Genomic DNA, 22529 nt, shown 5'->3' with positions numbered 1-22529 from the left:
GTGGCCAGGACAAGCCCTGTGGGAGTAGAAAATGCCCAGCTGCTGCGCTAAGAAGGGAGGGTGGGTAAGGACACATGGCTGGGAGCCTCTGTTCCTGGGGTGCCCCCAGGAGGGTCAGCATTAGCTGTGAAACTTAGCAGGACAAAGCCCTCAGGGGCTGCGCCTGGCCCCCTGCAGAAGCGTAGCTCTGAGGAGATAGGGACTGACACGATCCTCAGGACAGGTGCAGGAAGGCGCTGAGCCAGCTGAAAATGCACCAGTTGCGAACTATGTGAGAAATTAGATATGAAGTAGAAATTCTTTGTCACCAAAAAACACACCAAGATTCTGAGAATAAAAGTGGAGGCTTTTTCCTTGAAAAACATGTCCCCAAACTAGCTTTGTTTCACAACCAGAAGTTAAGGAGGTGGGCTAGGGAGGATGCAGCTCCCAGGGGTGGCCCCCGCTCAGCGTGGTTACCAAGCACAGCAGGTATTTCCAGTCTGGGTAGGATTTTGGTGCGTCAGATTGAGAGCATGAAGTGGATCCCACGTGTGGAAATAAAATGAATGGAGGTTGAAAAGCTCAACGGGTGTCTAGGTCACATCGAACAAAAGAGATTTTCAGGTGTAGCCTGCACCTTGGGAGGGGAGAGGGAGGTGCACAAAGAGGACAGCTGAGCAGGTCCGGGGGGGGGGGGGGGCTCTGAAAACACCCTTCTCAACCATCACCACTTGCCTCTCACTGGGGTACCGTTTTGGAACAGAATCACAGGCAGGGTGACCCAGATGGGATTCTCTCAGTGCTCTCCGGCAGGACAGCACTCCCCAGTTAAACATTGCGTTTGCTGAATCAGGAGGTCTGAGCTTCCCTCCAAGCAGAAGTGCAGACGCTGCCCTGGCAACACCGATGTGCCCTGGGAATGTCAGAAAGGAGGAGATGCATTGGGGTGCTTCCTGAGACTACTTCTGAACAGAATGCGAAAATCCGTCATGGATTGCTGGTTCTTTCACTTGGTTGGATGCACCGTGCTGATAACACCAAACCACGGTCAAGAGTTGGGATGCCAGTGCCAGTCAGCTGCCAAACAGAAAAAAGAAAGGGATTGTCCCTGAGTTGCTTTAAAAGAAAAGTATTGCCGTCTCTCTGTGCTATCTGACACGGAAAGATTATTTTCACTGTTTTACTACGTTTTTCTCTTTTCTGGTGTTTATGTTTTTTTTTGACTAATATTTTTATTTGTAAGAGGTGCTTTGAAATTTGCACCCGTGAAGAAATAGAATTAAGGAGATTTTTCCCTCTACATTTCTAACATTGAGCTGTTCTCTTAACTTACTTGTCCGGATGTTTTTACCTTTATCCTCTAGACAATTTTTTTCACAATCATTTTCTCTCAAAGTTTTAAGGACACAACTTCGCTGCCTGCTGGGTTTTGATTCTGTGGAAAAGTCTAAAGCCAAACTGATTTGGGGTTCTTTGGGGGTTACCTTACTTGCTTTTGTTTTTGCTGTGGTTGTTGCTTTTGTTTATTTTTTTCCTGTTTGTTGAGAGAGAGAGAGAGAGAGAGAGAGAGAGTGTGTGTGTGTGTGTGTGTGTGTGTGTGTGCACCTGAAATATGGAAGTGCCACAAAGCTAAGTCTAGGTGTTGAGCTCTTTAATGAATTTTGCTTGTTTTGATGAACTTTTTCAGCCCAGAGGTCCAATTCTTTCTTTAACTCAAAAAGGTTTCTGTTTGTTGAGTGCTTCTTTTCCATTTGTCCTATCCTTTATGACGTGTATGTGGGGTGTCTTGAACTGTGGGTCTTTTTCCTCTCATTTCCACTTCCTCATCTTTTTCCTACCCTTGACTATTATTTTTAGGTACAAGAATTTCTCACATGTGAATAACAAATGCTGGCGAGGATGTGGAGAAAGGGGAACGCTCTTACACTGCTGGTGGGACTGTACATTGGTGCAGCCATTATGGAAAACAGTACGGAGATTCCTCAAACAACAACAGATAGATCTTCCATATGATCCCACAGTCCCACTACTGGGGCATATATCCAAAGGAATGGAAATCATCATGTCGAAGGGATACCTGCACTCCGACATTTATCACAGCTCTGTTTACGATAGCCAAGATTTGGAACAAACCTAAATGTCCATCACTGGATGACTGGATAAGGAAAGTATGGTATATATACACAATGGAATGCTACTTTGCCATAAGAAAGAATGAAGTTCTGCCATTTGCAGCAACATGGATGAACTAGAGAAAATTATGTTAAGTGAAATAAGCCAGGCATAGAAAGAAATACTGCATGTCCCCACTCATAAGTGGGACAGAGGGAAGGAGGGAAGGAGGGAGGGAGGAGGAAGGAGAGAGAGGGAGAGAGAGAGAGAGAACACAATAAAATGTTGAACTTTCAGAAGGAAAGAACAGACCTATAGTTACTAGAGGTGGGAAAGGGGGATGGGGCGGGGGAAGGGGTGGGGAGTAACTGGGTAAGGGATGCAAAGAGTAATTATGATTTGTAATGATGAACATGCTAATAATATTGATTTAATTATCACATCTGAACACAAATACTAATAGTCAGCTCTGTACCCCATAAATATATGTAATCAAAAATAAATAAATAAATAAATAATAAATAATAATAATAAATTTCTAACATGTATCGTCTGCTTAACTGATCTCGCAACCAAGAATGGCCACTCCTTCACACAGAAGAAAAGACTTGACAGTCTGATGTTGATGCAAGGTTGGAAGCTCTACCATCAGGAAGCGCAACCTGGGAGACAGTTAGGCTGCAAACTGTCTCAGAGGCTTGAGAGCCTCAGAAAGGGTTTTTAAAGGGAAGAGTGTGGGAAACAAAAGGGGGAGGTTAGTCCCATCAGAAAGCCGCTGTGTGAAATTTTGCAGATTCTTGGCTTTCTTTACGTTAGGGCCAGTATTGCAACTCTTTCATCCAGTTCTGTGATGCTTGGGTGTTAACTGGCTCCCACAAGTTGGATGCCATCTTGTTCCCAGGCAGCTGTGAGTCCAAAGGAAGAATAGTTAGTTCACCAAGTTCCTGATTAGCTCTTGTCATCCTGCTCTTCCTGAGCATTAAGTCCTGTAGCGTTTTCCCATGAGCTATGCTGTGAGCTTAGGTTACAAAAAGACTTCTTTAAGGCTAGCATTCTGCTTAAAGCTGTCTTCTACAAATATGGCCTTTCTGAGGCTAATTGTCTATGACTATTTGCTGTGGTGGGCTCTGACAGGCTAGATGGCATGATTTAGATAGTGTTGTGTCAACTCTCATGGTCTAAAGGGATTTGAGAGGTTTAACATTCTGATTTGTGGTTCCTACCAGCAGGTAAAAATAGAGGCAGCCATATTCAGTTGAGTGTTATCTAATAGTGGAAGTTTCACTCATGCAGCTAATGTGAAGCTTGTGGTCTTGAAATCCACTAGAAAAAGATTCAGGTGGTGAAAATGCTAGAATGGGTCCTATCTGATTCAGCTGCATTCTTGCCTAGTTGTAGCTCAGGATCAAAAAACATGGAGATAAGAGCCCATGACTGGCTCTTCTTATGGAAGCTCAGAGAGGTAGGTGGTATATTAGAGGGTGGCAGAAGGGTCATATAACTGAAAAGTCCTGCTCAGCCTTCATTCCAACAGGGATTCTGCCCATTTCTTGGAGATTCTGTCTGTTCTTTTTGTCCTTGGCTTTGTCCTCCAGCAGGCTTTTCTTAAGGTCACAAGACAACTTCCACAATAACCAGAGCTCACATCCAGATAGAGAAAAATAAATTGCTCATCTTTGCACTGATTGTGTCACCCATGAACCAATACCTGTGGCCAGGTGATAGACATATGTGGATAGATTTTGGCCAGCAGTCAGCAGAACCAATCTCTCTGACAGGAGGAGGATCAGGATAATTGTAATTGGCTGAAATCAATCAAGACATGCCCCTAATACCCCAGAGGAGCCAATCCCAACCGAGCTTAAACTGCTGCACAGGGAGAGAGGTTGCCAGGTATGGTGGGGAGAAACTACTCCATCCACTACATGAGTATTTTCCATGGGTGGAAAAGAGAAAAAGACCAACATGAACTGAGCCTCTATTGGACACTATGCACAGGGCTTTTATCACTTAATTTAATCCTGACAACAATCCTTTGAGGTAGGCATTGCTATCTTTATTTCACAGATAATGGCACTTCAGCTCAGAGAGCATGAGTCATTTGCCTTAAGGTCACACAGCTAATATGCATCCAAACTTATCCCACTGATTTCATATGCTGCTTGGCACAGCTTGCTAAAGGCCCTGAAGTCCATCCAAGTTCAACATAGAAAATATATTTTAGATCCTATTCCCCTGAGTTTTTGTTGTTGTCCTTAAAGGTCATGTGCAGTATTTGGAATATATACATATATGGTGTAGACTAAAGCTGGGAGGAAAACTAAAGATTTCTTTTGGTTTTTCCAGTTAAGCATCTTCTAAGAGTTGAAGTATTTGGTTTGTGTTATCAGATTCTGGCCTAGAACCAGTTCACAAGAATGAATCATAGCTGATGTAATGCGCATCTCAGTAGAGCTATTATGTGGCACCCAGGTGCACTGAATTTTATGATATGAAATCAGATCTCTGCACTTGTCCTGGGTGAGCAATTATGATGTCACAAACTAGGTGCTTGGAGGCACATCAAAGAGCTGAGAACAAGTAATGAAAATCCAGGGAAAGCAAACCTTGTGCTTCCAAAGAGGTCACCCAATCTCCTTCTGGACTTGCAGAGATGCTAACATCAGCTTTGTGTGGAACCTGGTGGGGAGGACCTATGTGTGAGTTTATTTCTGATGCTTATGACAAAAATACGTGGAACTGGGTAATTTGTAAGAAAACAAAATTTACTGCTTGCAGTTTGGAGGCTGGGAAGCCCAAAGTCCAGAGAATACATCTGGTGAATGCTTTGTTAGTGGTGACAGTGACACAGGTGTCTCACATGGCAGAATGACAGAGCATAGAGAGAGAGAGTTCCCCGTGTGCTCTCCTTTTACAGCCCTTAGAACCACACCCATGACCACTATTAAACCATCAACTTATTATTCCATTACTAAGGCATGGTCCTCACAATGTAATCACTTCTTCAAGGCCCCACCTTTCAATTACCATAATAGGATTTCCCACCCTCTTAACACTGTCACAGTGTGGGTTAAGTCTCTAATACATGAACTTTGGGGTACACAAATTCAATCCACTGCAACTTATGAGTCCACGTTTTCACTTTTCCCCTAAAAGAACAGGGGTTATCAAGAGATTTATAGCATCTTCTAGAAAATCTGCTCCTGGGGGACTTCGTGGAAGGGGAAATCTCTCATTCCCTTCAAACTTTGGGCTTTCCGCTGTTACTAGCATTTGGGATTGGAGCAGTAGTCCCTGATGGCCGTTCTGGTTGGGGGAAGAGTGCGGGGGGGGTGGGGGGGGGGGGGGCGGGGGAGAGGGGTGTGGATGAGGGAGCCTGGGAAATGCACAGACATGCGCATGCTAATGGGATCCTCATGACTGCCCAGTTAGAGGAATGTTCCTGCAGCAAAAGCAGGAAACAGCCAGAGAGGGAAGCTTTACACAGCTTCAATTCTGTGTGCTCAGAAGGTACCAAAGTTAAAACCTACTGTCTGTGAAAGAGAAGGGGGATTATTTCACAGGTCTGCATGTCTAAATAACAAAGACAAAACAGAAAAAAAGAACTGAAGTCCTAAAATGTCATTGAGATACATTTTTCTTCCTTTCGAGAGACTACATGGAAATCATCTTTTAAATCATTCATTGCTCTGAGCTTCACCTGAAATGCTTAAATACCCTCAAATCATTTCATTTTTTTGCCTTTACTCAAAATAAGTGGTTACCTCTAATTAATGCAAATCCTGGTGTATGAATAGTGTAGTGTAGGCCAGTAAAAGGGAGGTGCCACCTATTTTAATAGCTACATTCTCAAAAGCAGTTAAAAAACAACACACTGAAGTTTAGCAGGCTGAGGAAACATCACACCCCGCACTTGGCAGGGTATTGTACACCAGCAGTGTAACAAGCACCGTGCAGGGGAAGACAGGTGGGGGAGACTGTCAAAATACTATTGCTTTAAAAAATTGCCTTCCCTTCTAAGGGGAACTACCTAAGGAAGTTGCCCCAGCCTCATTCAGAGGCCTGCAAACATTGTGTCATGTGACCCTCAGTGCACAAGCTGATTGGACTAAAGGAGGATGCACCCCCCACAGACTGATGGGAATACTCTGATACAGCTCCCTGCAGAGGAGCTATACAATTTGTGCTGCCAGTGCAAAATTAAAATGTGGTTCTTCTTGTTTAAAAAGTTGGAGAAAAGGGCCATTAAATGTAATAACATATAAAGCTTTTCCCTTTCTTCCACAATCTCTCTCTTGACTAATTATGGTCTTTTTTTTTATTTTCTATTTAATGTCATTTTAAAGAAAGAAAACTTTAAATTATTAGCATGAATTTTACCATTTCACTTTATATTGTGCAATTCTGGTTTTAAATGCAAGATAAGGGCATTTAAGTCATGCAGAATTTCCAAAATCACACAATTTGCATTTCGTAGCTCGTACATGAGTATGTATTTGACTTTTACCAGAACATTGGAAATGCTGCAAACATTAACTCAACTGTTTTTATTTCACTTCTTGATATGCACACTTTCTACCAACATGCTCTACTTTTGGCTTACTGATGAGTAAACAAGGACTGAAAGCAAAGGAGAAGGTTTTCCTCTTCTGCCCTTTTCCTCTAAGTCCTCATTTTTGACATAAGCGGTTGGCTGATGGGGGAAGTATCATGTCAAGCTTCCTTGGTCATATGTGTTTCTTATGGTCCATTGACTTCTTCCTGCATTTGAAACAAGTTCTGGATCTAATGAACCTGGAGGATCTTATGTTGAGTGAAATAAGCAGAGCACAGGGGGATAAATACCTCATGTGCTCACTCATATGTGGGAGCTAAGAGAGAAAGAAGGAAGGAAAGAAAGACCACAGTGGTGTGTTGGACTTACAGAGGGAGGGAACATTCCTAGGGCTACAAAGTGGAGTGGGGGGGAAAGGGGAAGGGGAGGAAGGTTGGGGGATAATTGGGTGGGGGACACGGGGTACAAGAGTAATATCTGGTCATGGGTATGCCCCCAGTATGAATTGGGCCCTCACATCATGGGCACGAGTGGTGACAATTAGCTTTGTATCTCATGAATATTCATCACAAATAAATAAATACATAAATAAATAAATAAAAATAAAAAAAGAAAAGTACGGCTTCTCAGGGCCTCCTGCTTCAACTTCTGATGCCTCGTCGTAGACATCACATGCTTGCCGAATAAATAACAACGGGAGTCGTAACAAAAATCAGTAGGCCGCTATTTTATTTTGCTATTTTGCTGGTACTTTGTGTAGCTTGCAGTATGTAAAATGAATGTCAATGTTTAAGACCTTCGCCTTCCTTTATTCAAAAATTTTAATGCTGATATGTTTCATCATGACGGTTAAGAATTCATGTATTTTGTCTTTAGGCTTTATGTTAAATATCTAACTGGACACCATAAGTGGCGATACCCTGCTTTATCATTTCAAATTAGATTTCTTTGCTTAATATTTAATAAGTGACAGATTTACTGGACTCAATACTTTAAGTAAGGGAGATTATTGTTATTATTATTATTTTATTAAAAATAAAATAGGGGCAAAATTCTCCTTCCCTCCCCTGTGTCTTCCCTTTTCCTACCACTCTCCCCAAGTAAGTAACCATTGTTATCAATCCCTTAGGTACTTTTCTTGAGTTGTTAATTTGTGGCCACCAAAATATACGTCCATGTCCTAACCCTCGGTACCTGTGAATGTGGCCTAAATTGGAAAAAGAGTCTTTGTAGATGTAATTAAGGATCTCAAGATGAGATGCAATGACAGGTGCACGCTAAATGACAGGTGTCCTTTTACAGAAGAGAAGGAAGGAGATCAGAGACACAGGGAAGATGACTATGTGAGGACACAGGGAGGGACTGGAGTGATGCTGCCACCAGCCAAGGAACACCTGGTGCTGCCAGAAGCTGGAAGAGGCAGGGTAGGATTTTCCCCTAGAGCCTTCAGAGGAACTGTGCCCTGATGATACCTTGACTTTGGACTTCTGACCTACAGAATTATGAAAGAATAAAATTCTGTTGTTTTTAAGCCCCCAGGTTTTTGGCAATTTGTTACAGCAGCCCTAGGAAACTAATATAGCATTTAAGTGATATAAGAATATATGCTTTTCTTGTGATTCTATTCTTTGATATTGACCTCTATCAGGAAAGTCACTGAGAAGAGGTCTATGCTCGCCTTATGCACCCCCAGTCATGATTTTAGGGTCCTCCTCCGTAACTCGGCCTGAGTTCTTAGCTGTTCATCCTTAAAGGGTTTCACCTTTTAGTAAAGTTTTATCTTTAGAGAAATATAGACAGTCCTCAAGGAGGTGCTGGGATCTCACCAAGGCAATGAACTTAATGACTGTCACGGCCAGTTCTAGTCTTACCTCCACCAGGAAGGGGTCCAAAGGCTGAACTACATCTTTTCCAGGCACTGTGGCTCAAAAGCTGTGCACCTGTCACAAATTCAAAGGGCTACCTTGGAGGAGAGACCATCTTCAATCCATACCACACGAGATTTGTGAGAATGTGTCCTCACTGCCAGAGGCATGGTCACATTTGTTGACTTTGTTCGCCACTTAACAGTTGTGCTTAGAGATGTGATGTGTTACCTATTCTGCTGCAACAAAAATCAAAACCTCTAGTAGTTTCTAAACCATACGAAAATTGGAAGAAAAATATTTTCTACTCTTTGATAATGCCAGGGCTTAATTATACATTTCTTGAATTGCAGCTTGAGGGGATTTCAAAACGCATAATTTAGCCTTCCTCTGCCGTGTGAACTATTCTATTGGAACAAACAAGATCAGGGCTATTATATTCAGTTCGTCTTACCCAGAAGGTAGAAGCAGTAATTCATACTTTCAGAAAGAGGGAGGGAGAATTTGCCTGAAGCGGCCAGCTTTAATTTCTGCATTTTCTAATTTTTAACATTGGGGTTAAGCTCTAGTTAATGCTGAAAATAAATGTATGTTGCCTGGAGCCAAAGGCAGAAAATTGTGAGTCTCTGGAATAGAGCCAGGACGGGCAGCCAGCACTGTGGGAGCCCTGGGGAGTAGGAAGGGTGTGGGGCTTGGCAAGGGAACTATTTACAAACTGGTACAGAAATACCTCAACATTTTAATAACCAGCACTGTGTCCTGGAGCATGTCAGTGGGGTACAGCTCTGGATATCAGTGTAAAGAACACATCTTGCCAAAGGCTTTCACACCCACCATCCCATCTGACTCCTGCGCCAATAGTCTGAGTTACCTGTTGCCCATTTCCCTCCAGGGCATAAAATGACTCCACTGGGGTGGCTCCATCATGAGTTGTCCCTGAGCCCATATTTTGAGATGTCAAAGTCAGCCCTCTTTTCATTAAATAAGTTACTTTTTAAGTGAGATAAAATCTTCCCAGCCTGGACATACGACCAAGCCAGTTCCATTTTGGATGTAAGAACCACAGAAAGGAGAAGAACCACAGAAAGGAGAAGAACCAGAGGCAGAAGCCAGAGTCAAGGAGTTGTCATGAAGACGAGCTTTTACAACCAAGAATGCAGGCCTGATTATGGATGAGGACCCTAAAACCATGACTGGGGGTGCAGAAGCGAGCATAGACCTCTTCTCAGTGACTTATCTGATAGAGGTCAACGTCAGAGTGAAGAAAACATGCCTACTTTACCCAATAAGTAGCAGAATGCAATCACCTGAAAAGCCAAACAAAAAATTTCTAAGGGGCTTATCATTCGTATGCAGATGGCATCCATATAATTATTTTACAGGAAAGTGGGACTGGCATTTGAGAGTTCCTCTTTCAGGGGAACGAGGAGGCTGGGCCGACCCAAGCCTCTCCCTGGGGACTGGCCTTGTGTTCTCCCTGCTGTGTGCCCCTGAGGGTAGCCAGGTCTAAAGACCAACAGCAGCCCGGCGCTCTGGTATGACGAACACCCAAGGCCATGGCTGAGTTCTCTCTGGATAGACTTGCAGGCAGAAGAAATGAAGCGTCGCTCTCTTTCTAGAGCTCCAGTAGGCCCAGTGATTGTCAAGACTGAAGCCCAGGGTTGCTGTGCATGCGCTCCCACATGCAGCATTTGCAGAGTTTATTCCTGTTCTAAGGCTGAATAATGGATTCAGGTTGTGAGCAATAGAAACTCTACATAAATTATTAGCCAGGCTGTGTGCAGTTTTGTGCTCAGGTGAACCTTGCCCCACTTTTAGCTGCCGCTGCTGCTCTACAAGAAAGAGTTAGTCCCTCTGAGGACGGAGACTCAGGGTAAGGCGGGGAGAGGGGGAGGTTGCTCCAAATGATAGGGTGCCCCCACCACCACCCCACCCCTGCATTGTCTATGCAGTGTTAAACAGCATCCAGGCTGGCATCACTCTAGCTCAACCTGACATGCATCTAAGGGCTCTGTGGACTAGAAAGGACTGCCCAATGGTGTCATATGACACTAGGGTTTAGATGACCTCTGTGGGGTACACAGCAAGCTGAGAGATGAGACCATGACAGTTAGGAACACATTTATTTCTGAACTAACCATATAACATATAAGTATTAGGACCTATCTTGTGTTCTGTACCATGTGGAGGACTAGAGAGGTACAGTAAAAAAAATTCATACCTGAAAAAACAAAGTAAATTAACTACATGTTATTAATACTAATAAGAAAGATAAATAAGTTGTCAGACCCAAAATTAACATAAAAGAGTCAATGGTGGAAATTATATGAAATACAGTTGGGTGCTTGAAGGACCCTTCTGTGGGGCAGCTTAGAGACGTGGGCACCAGACACAAGCAGATGCATCCAGAAGCCAATGCCATGGTCCTGAGAGTTCAGATAAAACACTCACCTGCTGCCAGGAAGAAGGAAAAGGAAGGCCAGGATGATTTGGACAGGGGCTCACAACCCTGAGTGCCCACCTGGGACTCCATCCAGAGCAATTAAGTGGTGATGCAAGGGCATTGCTACTTTTGTCAAAAGCTCTTTAGGAGATTCTACTGCGCAGCCACTGAAGCTGGAGGGGGCACTGAACTGAGATAAGGAACCAGGAAGAAGACCCAGTTTGAAAAAGCCCATATGGTTGACTTGCCACCCCTGCAGAACATTCTGGGGGAGAGGTTTGTTCATTCATGGGTTTGGGGGCACCAACACTGTCACCACTAGGACTTCCATCAAGGTGGGAGGGCACCTGTCTTAGTGGGCTCAGGCTGCCATAACAGAATACTGCAAACTGGGTGGCTTAAACAATGGATTTATTGTCTCACAGTTCTGGAGGCTAGAAATCTGAGATCAAGATGTCAGCAGGGTTGGTTTCTTCTGAGGCCACTGTCCATTGCTTGCAGATGGCCGTCTTCTCATTGTGTCCTCACGTGGTCTTTCCTGTGTGTGAGTGTGCCCCCAGTGTCTCTCCGTGTGTCCTAATCTTCTGACAAGAACAGCAGTCCTATCGGACTAGGACCCCCCCTAATAACCTCATTTGAACTTAAATTTACTTCTTTAGAGATCCTGTCTCCAAGTACAGTCACATTGGAGGTACTGGGAGCTGGGACTTGAATATATAAATTTTGGAGGGCACAATTCAGCCTGTAAAAGCATCTTCATGGTGGTGGACAAATTAACCAGAAGGCATCTTTGCCCTTCAGCCCTGGACATCAATGCCTGGCCCGCAAAGCAAGGAGGAGCCAGTCTGCAACAGCTCCCATCTGATTGGGAGGCTGGAGATATTCTAATTGGGGGAGAGGAGCTCTTGCCGGGTGTGTAACACTTACAACTCTGCCGTCCCCTCCACCAGCAGACCAATGGATGAAAGGCAAATCTCTGACCACTGAGTCTCTCCGGGGGAGCATGGGCTTATTTCCTTAAAGCCAAAACAACCACAACTACATCTCACTTCTGCGGAGTCATTGCTGTGTACCAGGCCTGATGTACTATTCCATTTCATCCCCGTATGAGCCAGTATTCAGTTCAATATTCAACATTCATCATCTTTACTTCTGAAGAAGAAAAATAGGTTTGGTGTGGTGGCATGAGCTGTTAAGGGTCACGTGGCTGAGCAGTGGTGATGCCAGCTTTGACCTAGTCCTGTCTATCTCCAGAGCCTGTGAGTTTGATGCCAACACCACCCTGCTTCTCTCTGCAGTGATCCCAATGGCTTTTGCCTAGAAACATTTCTAATTCTTTTAGAACTAAAAGTTCTTAGGGAAATGCCATGTCAAGTAAGTGTTCTTAGGTCAAAGTTTTCAGATTGTTTCTATGACTCCAAAAGCCTTTGCCAGTGTTATGGACTTGACTATTGGGAGCCGCCCAGTTTGAACATTCTGTGGGTGTCCTTACTGAGAAATATCTGCAGACCTCACAGGCAGCCCCAACAATGAGATGGAGAAGAAGGAAACTGGTGGGTTGGGAGGTGGTACCAAAAAGAGATGGCAATTGTCGGCAAAGTCATTTGCTGAGGAAACATTATGTTAAATATAATTATTTTCTGAATATCCTCTTCTCATTTCCACTATGCAATAAGATGGAAATCACCAGGCATCTTTGGAAATGATCTCTGATTTGGAAACATTTGGATATTGCAGAAAATTAAATGAATTCACTGAGGGTCAGAATTACCTTACTTTTCATATATTTTCCAATGAGGACAATTACACTCAAAGTTTCTTTCATTGGCTGCCACAAGAAGCCATAAAAAATGTTGGCAATATCATAACAGAAAAAAGTTTGTTTGTAAGGGTAAAAAAATATGAGTCAGAAAAAATCTTTATTGCTTAACAGATATGTCAACCTAAAATAACAGAGAGAGCGGCTCCCCAAAGAAATGAGCTTATTCAGGAATAAACAGAGGGATAATATAATCCAGGATATATATGCTATGACAGACCATAGGCATATCCAGGGAGGCTGAGGTGAGGGGAAACTTTTAAAGGCAAAAAGAAGTATATGCAGGTTGTTTTGAAACAAAAGTTCATTAGTTTCAGGAGCTCATCACAGGTGGAGATATGTGTACCGGTCATTGCTGGTGGAGGGTCCTCATAGAAGCAGCCCTGACTGCAAGGCTCTGGTTTAGTAAGACCACTTGCAAGGCTGTGGTAAGAACTGGCTATTACTGGAAAGATGTCCTCATAGATGTGAACTTAACCGCAAGAGATGGTTTTGCAGAGTCTCTTGTGATAGTTTTTGTATTCAGGCAAATACACATGAGGATTCTTCCTTCAAGGTCTCTTGGCTCCATTTTATTAGGGTTTGACATAAGTGACTCCATTCTGATTCTGACAACATTCACAAATATATACCCAGTCCACCCCGACTGATATCACCCATGGGTGTTTGTAGATTGTTATCCCCTAAGGACTGTTCCTGGCCACTCTACACAGTGGGCAAATTGAGAGGATTAGAAGGCAGGTATAGCTACCCCCACTCCTAGCAGGGGGGCATGGGAACGGAGGGGATAAGCACACTCCAGATCCATCATAAGCCACTTCTGCACCTGCCTCTAGTTAGATAGCACATATCTTTCCAAATGGTACAGTTGACTAGGACATACAATGCATGCTGTATAAACACCAGTGATCTTGAATTTCAAATACTCTAGTAAGATAAAAATGGACATATTGTCCTCATGATTCATTCAAATATATTCTAGTCCTTTTGTTTAATAATTAAGTTCTTACCCTCTCTGAGCAGGCTCATTCTGCTTCCTAAGCTGTTTCTTATTTCTCCTTCTGGAAGGGCCAAATGAGAGCCTGGAATTAGAGGTGGCTGGAGAAGAGGCAGTAGAGGCAGAAAGCAGAGTCTAGAAAATTGTGAATTTCCCAAGGTCCCATGGCCCAGGAAGGCCAGAAATTCTTTCTTCCATTCCTGCACTCTGTCCTCCATCTCCGTTCTTTGAAAAACGTAGCTCCCTTTTCTCTCTTTCCTTGTGTCTAAGTTAACACGTGTCCCTTCCATCTCATGTACAAACCAACATCTTCTTTGCTAAGTGACATTTCACCGTGGCAGCTGGCTGTCTCACCATCCACGGACACCCTGGTGACCCAGAGATCATGTACCCTATGTCCTACCCCAAGTTTGTCCTTATAACTCATTTGGTACATCATCGGCAATGTTTGAAAGTTTGAGATCGTGAGATGAATAATAATTGGCCAAGACTAAATGTTTGGAGTTTCCCAGGTTGAAACCGCTCAGGTGGAACCCATAACAGTGGTCACAACGATACAGCACCCCTGTGGGAAAACAGAGTCAACTTCACACCAAGCGAACTCAGGAATGGACTAAGAACTTTAGAAGCTGCCAGTGTAGAGCTGTTATAAGTAACCTGTGTATTTGACATCTCCTTTTTACCCACTCCAGATGGTAACAACTCGTGTTTCAGCTTGACCATCTGTAATGTGAGATGAGGAGCCCATTAGAGAGTTATTACTTGTTACCTTAATAAGTGATATTATAATAATTCAATACTATTAATTGTCCTCATGACAATGAGGAAAAGAGATGAGAAGATCTGAAAACTTTATGGAAGAAAGTCACTTAGGTATGCGATACTGAGATATAAAAAGAAATATATGTTTGGTCTTTGTTCCAACATAGAGCTTCTAAAACCCTGGGAATTTCCTGAATGATGGGGGATAGGAGGGTCTTGTTATTCATAGTAAACCCTTTTAACCTTATCTGAGTTTATGCTAATGAGGTGACTCTGGGTGAATCCCTAGTCAGCATCAAGATAGGGTCTGGTCACCAGAGGAACCGGCCATGTGACTAGAGAGTGGGAACTTTCAGCCCCACCCTCCAACCTCCAAGGAGAGGAGAGAGGCTGGGGATCGAGTTAATGGCCAGTGGTTTAATCATTGGTGCGTACATAACGGAACCTCCATAAAAACTCTAAACCCCTAAGCTTCTGGCTTGGTGAACTAATCAATGGCCAGTGGTTTAATCATTGGTGCGTACATAACGGAACCTCCATAAAAACTCTAAACCCCTAAGCTTCTGGCTTGGTGAACACACGCAGGTGGAAGGGGGTGGCAGAGAGGGCACAGCAGCTCCACACCCTGCCCCATTCCTCACCCATGTGTCTCCTCCTCCTGCTTGTTTCTGAGTTGAATTTTTTATAATAAACCAGTAATAGTAAGTAAAGCACTTTCCTGAGTTCTGTGAGCCATTTCAGCAAGTTATCAAACCTAAGGAGGTCTTGGGAACACTCGCTTCCTAGCTGGTGGGTTAGAAGTATGGGAGGCCTGGGACTTGCGATCAATTGTCAGCTGAAAGCGGGGCGGACTTGTGAGACTGAGCCCTTGACTCGGGCAGCTGGTGCCAACTGCGGGTGGACAGCGTCAGAACTGGATCAAGTTGTAGGACAGCAGCTGGCACAGGAGAACTGGTTGGTGTGGCCCCCACACATGTGGTGTCAGAGGCGCTGAGAGTAAGAAACAGTTTGGAGGTGATGCACGTAAGAGCTGGAACGTGGACTCGGCTTTTGCCCACGATGCGACACATGCTCACCAGAAGACGCCCTCCCGAGAGCTGGCCATGCCCTTCACAGTGACTACTGTCTCCACCTCCTGCCCCAGGAGGTGTTCAGTAGGTACATAAATAACTCTGAGAAAATAATGGGTATAAAGAAGCACCTCAGTCGTCCGAGTGGCAGGGAGTCACACCCCAGGACACAAAAAGGCAAAAGGAATTCAGATCGATAATTCAGTGTCTCAAAACATGCACAGGGACAGTAAACAAACACTGAGAAGCAAGCTTTCTTTAATAACCTCTTTCCCCATCTCTGTCATTCTTAACCTCTCTCTAAAACTGACCACTGCTTCCTAAAATGCCCTTGTCCTCTCCCAAGAAGCCCCTTGCAAAGCTTTCTCTGAAACCTGGCAGGTGTGACTCTCCACTTTCCCGTCTCCTCCCTGCTCGAACTGTGACATTCTCTTGGGGTGAGCTGGACACCTTTCTCTTTATTTCAGGGTCAATTTAGCTACTTTGCCTACGTTCCAGTCTGTGAAAACACACACACACACACACACACACACACACACACACACACGAGGCCTGCTGACGTGACTTCTGGTCTGCAGAAATATGAGAGAAGAAGTCCCTCTTGCTCAAGCCACCCAGCCTGTGGTACTTTACCAAGACAGCTCTAGAAAACTACTACAATCATTTAAAAAAAATTTTAAGTTTATTTATTTATTAATATTATTATTTAAAATATTTTATATTGTTTTCTCTCACTTTTTACTTTCTTTTACCCTAATACGATGGTGTTGTCGTTACTCCTTTACTTTTATTTCTAGAAATCTGATTTTATCTGTCTAAATATTTGAATCTTTTCTTTCATTACTTCAAACTGTATTTCTCTTGCTTCCTGTATTTTGTGTATTTCGTTCCTTGTACCATGTATCATCTCTTGCCTCTGGTCCTCTCTGTAATTTGGTTGGTGTCACTAACTCTGGTCCATGTCACTGATACTTCTTCTCTTGCTGTGTGGCTGCCGTGGTGTACACCCCACAAGCACTCGGGTAGGTGGCCCGTTTTCCCTTCTCCCTACTCTTCAGTTTCTCTCACATGATCTTCCACCTCCCTCAATGCTGATTTCTAAATATTCTCAGCTTGTTTGTGTTGAGACTCTCGAGCCAAATCATTTTTCCCAGGACAATTATGATTCTCCTTATGCAGGTTAAACAGCTAATCCTTGGAATGTGTTGTTTTTGTATATGTCATACACCATCAAGTCACTTTTGGAGACTTCATGGGCATGAGCTCAGACAGCCTGGGCCAGGTGCAATGCTCTGCTCTTGCTGTCTCAAACTTCTTAATGTTTTCTGCCCAGGGGCCTGCAAATTACGTAGCTAGTTCTGTTCAGACAGGAGCATTTTCTAAAATCCATACTCTCATATCTTTAACCACCGGATGCTGAGAAAGTTGCACCAACTTTGTGCTGTATGTGAGCAGCTCCACCAAGAAAGGACCATCTGAGCAAGGCTTGGGCAGGATGTCGCTGACTTTCCAGCTTGGTTTTCATGGTAGAGGCTCTGTAGTCAGGCTCTTGAAAGTGTCCTAAGCAGCCTGCCTCAAAAATGGCATATTTCCAGTAGGGCTGGAACTCATCAATATGCTAAAATATGTCTTCATAATCTCCAATGCCTGACAGAGACAACTGGGAAAAAAGAATTCTATAATAGGTCGAAGATTTTTGGATGACATTCCAGCACTCAGTGAGGACTCAGGAAGATCCACTAGGTCTACAGACCTTGATACACCTCAGACTTGGGATCCCAGCACAGCAGCAGCCCCAAGTTCCCTGGTACCCCTATACTGCAGGGTTTCTCCCCCCTGCTCTGCCCATAGACCTGGTCTTGGCCTCTGTCGACAGTTTCCAATCTCTCTGGCTTCCTTCCTTCCCAAACTCCCTCTTGGGGGAGGGAGCCCCATCCTGTGTCTCTAGTTTCAGGCCTGCTTCCCTTCCTGACTCTTCCCGGACACTGTCCTTTTTTGCCTCTGCCATAGCAAAACCCGTCCTTAGAAACACAACATCACCTACTTTCTCGCTAGTGGTTTCCTCAGAGAAACTGTCCTTGCTCAGCCAGGGCAGTCGGAGTGGGCTTCCTGTATCCTTCCCACCTGGAGCCCTAACTGCCGCAGTTTCATGGCCAAGGCCAGCCTCGCCAACCTGATTAAAGTCCCTCAGCCCCAGGCGCAGGGCTCCATCCCCAACACACATTCCTGGCGTGCCTGAGCAGGTTCTCCTTAGAAAGCAAAGCAGAACAGAGCTCATAAATATGCAAAAATGTATTGCCATGATCTCCAAAGCCTGAAAGACTTTGAAAATAATGCTATAACAGCAGATGAGCTGTTGCATGACTTTCTCTTTTTTTTCCAAAATTTCACAAATATTTTGTTCTTGTTATAACAAAGAAGAAAACTGTATTCACCTTGCCAAACATTCTAAAGTACACCTGAAAAGTATATTCTCAAGAATATCTGATAAATATTTGAAAAGTAAAGACAATGAGACAGGATGTACCCTAAAGTGTTGCTTTGTGCTGCTTCACCCCCCACAGATTTGTCACCCCACTTCCCCTGGATGATGGAGACACAAAGGATTACTCAAAGCCCATCGCTTCTGAGCAGTGAGAGATCTGGAAGTGGTTAGTTTCCCACTGGAACCCTCAAGCGAGAAGCACTGCTTCCTTGGGAAATTAACCCCGAATTGGGGTTCTCTTCCTGCATTTATTTTCCAGACCAGGAAGTTACAGGAAGAGACATAGGTGGGGTTATAGTTTAACAATATAGGCTGGTAACTTTCAGTGAAACAAGCCAGATGACATTCCAGTAAGGCAATTAAGTGATCCATTAACAAAATCTTGATTTCAGCAAACATTCCTTCTTACAGCAATTTATCAGTATCTTTACATAACAATCAGTAACTAGTCTGTCCTTGAGCCAGCAACCTTGCTGTGCCACAAATCTTTATCTTACACCAGAGACTTATAGCCTGAGGAAAAATTCCAGTCCTCCACAAGGTCAATATTTGAAACTGCAAGACTTTGGAAAACCAGGCCCTGTAAAGTACATATGCTTTTTAGTATATTCCACACTAAAAAATATTGTGAAACAAAACAAAACAACAAAGACCAAAAAAACAAAAAACAAAAAATCTCAACAATCAAAAGAGTACGGTGATGGCCCAGAAACAATCAAACAAAATACAAAGCACTCAGCACATGCAACAAGTGAATATAACACATTACAAAGGCAGAGTTACAAATTAATGAGGAAATGAAAGATTTTCCAGCAAGTCATATTTGTACTATTTGCTGAGAGTTTGGGAGATATGATTTAATCTTTACTTTTCATCTTCAACGAAAATGGATTCCAGATGGATTAAGGATTCCAGTATATAAAACAAAGCCATAACAATAACAGAAAAAAATACCAGTGAAAGATTTATATTATATCAAGGTGGAAAAAGGACTTCTCCAATCAATACACCAGAGACAGACATGTCAACAGGAAGGCTTGACCAGGATGTCCAGACAAAAGGTCAGAAGCACAGGGTGCAAATGGTGGTCCATATATCACATGTGTAAATACCTAAAAGATATAAATCCAGCTAACAGATTGTTAAAGTAAATATGTTTACATAAAGCTATGGTTTTCTGACTGGAAGTTGGCCAAATATCAAAGACTGAATTTAATAATGATCATGTTGTGTCTGGAATTCTCTTGCTGAGCCAGCAATATTTGGGAAGGCCATAAAACAAATACATACATGACTAATAAGATGTTATATTGATTCCATAAAAATTATTTTCTTGCCTTGCCTTAGACAAAAATCACTTCATTATTTTTAAAATTTGCTGCGAGTCTCACATTGGGTAGAAGCCACCTCCAAGAGCCCCATGGCACTTGCTGTAGAGCTCATGGGAACGTGGAGACAGGGATCAGCAGGAAGGAGTCGCAACACTGCCTGTTCACCTTGGTCGCACTGCCGCCACCCCAGGCTCTCTGCAAAGTCTGGAAGCCCCAGCCCCTGGCTCCCTCATGGTGCAGGACTGCCAGGCCAGTGAAGAGGAGACCAGGTGCAGCCCTGCAGCCCTGCCCATCAAGGTGCATGGACAGGTGAATCTGAATGACTCCCACTATCAGATGATGGTGCACCGGGCTGGTGATTGTGGCCCTAGGCCTAGAGAGCCTGGCATTCGCAAGGCCCAAGAGCAATGATGTATACTCATCCTACAACCATGGAGAATCACTCAAGAAAATTTCAGAGAAATTTAACTTCGACATGGGAAATAGCAGTGAAGCTGTGATCGCCCAGTTCTGCCACAGCCCTGCAGACAAGCCATATCTCTTTGCAGATGCTTATGTCCGGTACATCTGGATCACATTTGACTTCTGCAACACTATCCAAGGCTTTTTCATCCCATTCCAGGCAGCCGACCTCCTCCTACATAGTAAAGCCTCCACCCTTCTTCTGGGCTTCCACAGGTCTCACCCCAACAAGAAGCTATGGAAGCCAGATGATTTTGGTCAGACCTAGATCATGATTCAGAAACATGTGAAGTTCTTTTCTTGGGGATTGATCCCTATGACCAGCCAAACATCATCTACATGGAGCAGCCAGAACCTTCTGGCTCCTCCACACTTTTCCAGAGTACAGACTTCTTCCATTCCCAGGAAAACCAGGAAGTGGTCCTTGAAAAAGCGAAAAGACGTCCAGCTCTGAGGCTAATAATGTATTTGCTGCAAAGGTGGTGCATCTGTTTGCTGGGCAGTTAGCAGCTGTCTTCCATCCAGCTCTGGGTCTCCTTTGGCCAGAAACCCCTACAAGCAGCCCAGTTTGTCACAAGACATTCCACTAATGAACATTACATCAAGGATGGCTTTGAGCACCAGGTGTTTGTGTGTGTCAGTCATAGTAATAACTGCACCAATTTATACATCTCAGAGGGAGAAGGGCTGAAATTGTCCCTGCCCTTGGGAAATGTACTCTACTACAGCCCAGGAAAGACGGGCAGTGACACCTCAGAGAAGTATTTTGCAAATGAATCATTAGTGGAAGGCCTGCAAGGAGTTTATGCTACTCTGATTGATGGTTCTATAAATGAGGAGAACATGAGGTCGGTAGTCACCTTTGACAAAGGGGGTACCTGGGAATTCCTTCAGGTTCCAGCCTTCACTGTATTTGGAGAGAAAATCAATCATGAGCATTCCCAGGTCTGGTCCCTCCATGTGGCGCTGCACCTCCATCAGCTGCTCAGCCTCCAGCCCCAGGAATGCCTGTCCTGGCCAAGTATCAGCTCCGGTGTCATCGTTGTCTCTGGCTCAGCGGGATTGAACTTGGCCAATAAGACAAACATGCACAACTCCAGCAGTGCTGGAGCCAGGTGGCGAGGGGCACTGGCTGGACCTCAGTACTATACATGTGGAGAACGTCAGCTTGGTCATTGTGCAGGGTGTAGAAACCACCAAGCTGAAATACAGTGCCATGCAGGGGAGACCTGGGAGACGCTCATCTCCTCTGAGAAACCAGTGACTGTATGTGGCCTCGTCACAGAACCCCGTGAGAAGAGTGTGGTCTTCTCCATCTTTGGCTTGAACAAAGATAATATCCGTGGCTGGCTGACCTTCCAGGCCAATGCCACAGATGCCTTGGGGATTCTTGCACTGAGAATGACAACAGACTGTGTCTGATGAGCAGGGGAATGAGTGTTTGCTAGGTCACAAGGCTGTCTTCAAATGCAGGACACATACACACACCTCATGCAACATGCTTTAATGGGTAAGACTTTGACAGGCCAGGGGTTGTGTCCAGTTGCACCTGCACCTGGGAAGACTATGAATGTGACATTGGCTTCATCATGAGTGAAGGCTTGTTATGAGTGGTTTGTGTTGCATTTCCAGAATTTTCTGGGAAGTCATACTCCCCTCCCAAGCCTTGTCCTGGGGGCTCCCATTCCAGAAAACTAGAGGATACTGAAAGATTCCTGGGGACACTTGTAGTGGAGGAAGTTTTGAAGCATGACTGAAGGAGAACAGGTCTCCTGTCCCCTGGCAGAAGAGAATGAATCCATCCTCTATGCCACACAGAAGTCCATCTGCTGCTGTGACCTGGCCACAGGAGCCACTGAGCGTTTCCTCTCACCAGGCTGTGGGCAGCAGTGGCCCTGGACTGTGACGATGGGCACAGCTGCTCTTTTCGGTCCAGTTGGCCTTGGGTGTCATCCAGCACCTCTGTCTGAATGGGAGTACAGGGCAAGCGGAGGTCCCTGGTGCTGACCTAGAGACTGTAGAAGCTTTAGCTTTGAGCCCCTCAGCCAGTTACTTTACTGGGTAGATGCTGGCTTTGAAAAGACTGAGGTAGCTGCTCCAGATGGTGACTTCCAAGTCACAATCACCGGTTCTTCTATGCTCTATCAGCCCAGGGCTCTAGTTCTCATGCCTCAAGTGGGGGTGATATTCTGGACCAACTGGAGAGACCAGAAGCCTGGTATTTATCGAAGCAATATGGATGGCTCCACTATGTGTCAGAGGATGTGAAGTGGCCCACTGGCATCTCCGTGAATGACCCATGGATCCACTGGCCCGGTGACTATCTGAACTGTATTGACAGGATGACTTTCAGTGGCCAGCAGCACTCAGTCATCCTGAACAGCATCCCACACCCCCATGCCTTTGCTATCTTTAAGAATAAAATCTACTGGGATGACTGGCCACAGCTCAGCATATTCCAAGCTCCCAAATACTGTGGGTCCCAGATGGAGATTCTGGCGGGCCAGCTCACAGGGCTGATGGACACGCAGGGCTATTACAAGGGGAAGAACACCGGAAGCAATGCCTGTGTGCCAGGCCATGCACCTGCTGTGGCCACCCAAGGCCAACACCAGCAAAAGCTGCAGATGCCCAGCTGTGGTGTGA

General features: G+C 44.5%; 1 pseudogene; it reads left to right on the top strand.

The window, feature by feature from the left end:
* The window catches only part of LOC134369995 (sortilin-related receptor-like), a 99159-nt pseudogene extending 76630 nt beyond the window's left edge, over positions 1-22529 (top strand).

The sequence above is a fragment of the Cynocephalus volans genome, chromosome 1 (assembly GCF_027409185.1).
Source record: "Cynocephalus volans isolate mCynVol1 chromosome 1, mCynVol1.pri, whole genome shotgun sequence".
Taxonomy (NCBI): Eukaryota; Metazoa; Chordata; class Mammalia; order Dermoptera; family Cynocephalidae; genus Cynocephalus; species Cynocephalus volans.
This window is presented reverse-complemented; position numbering and strand designations above follow the sequence as displayed.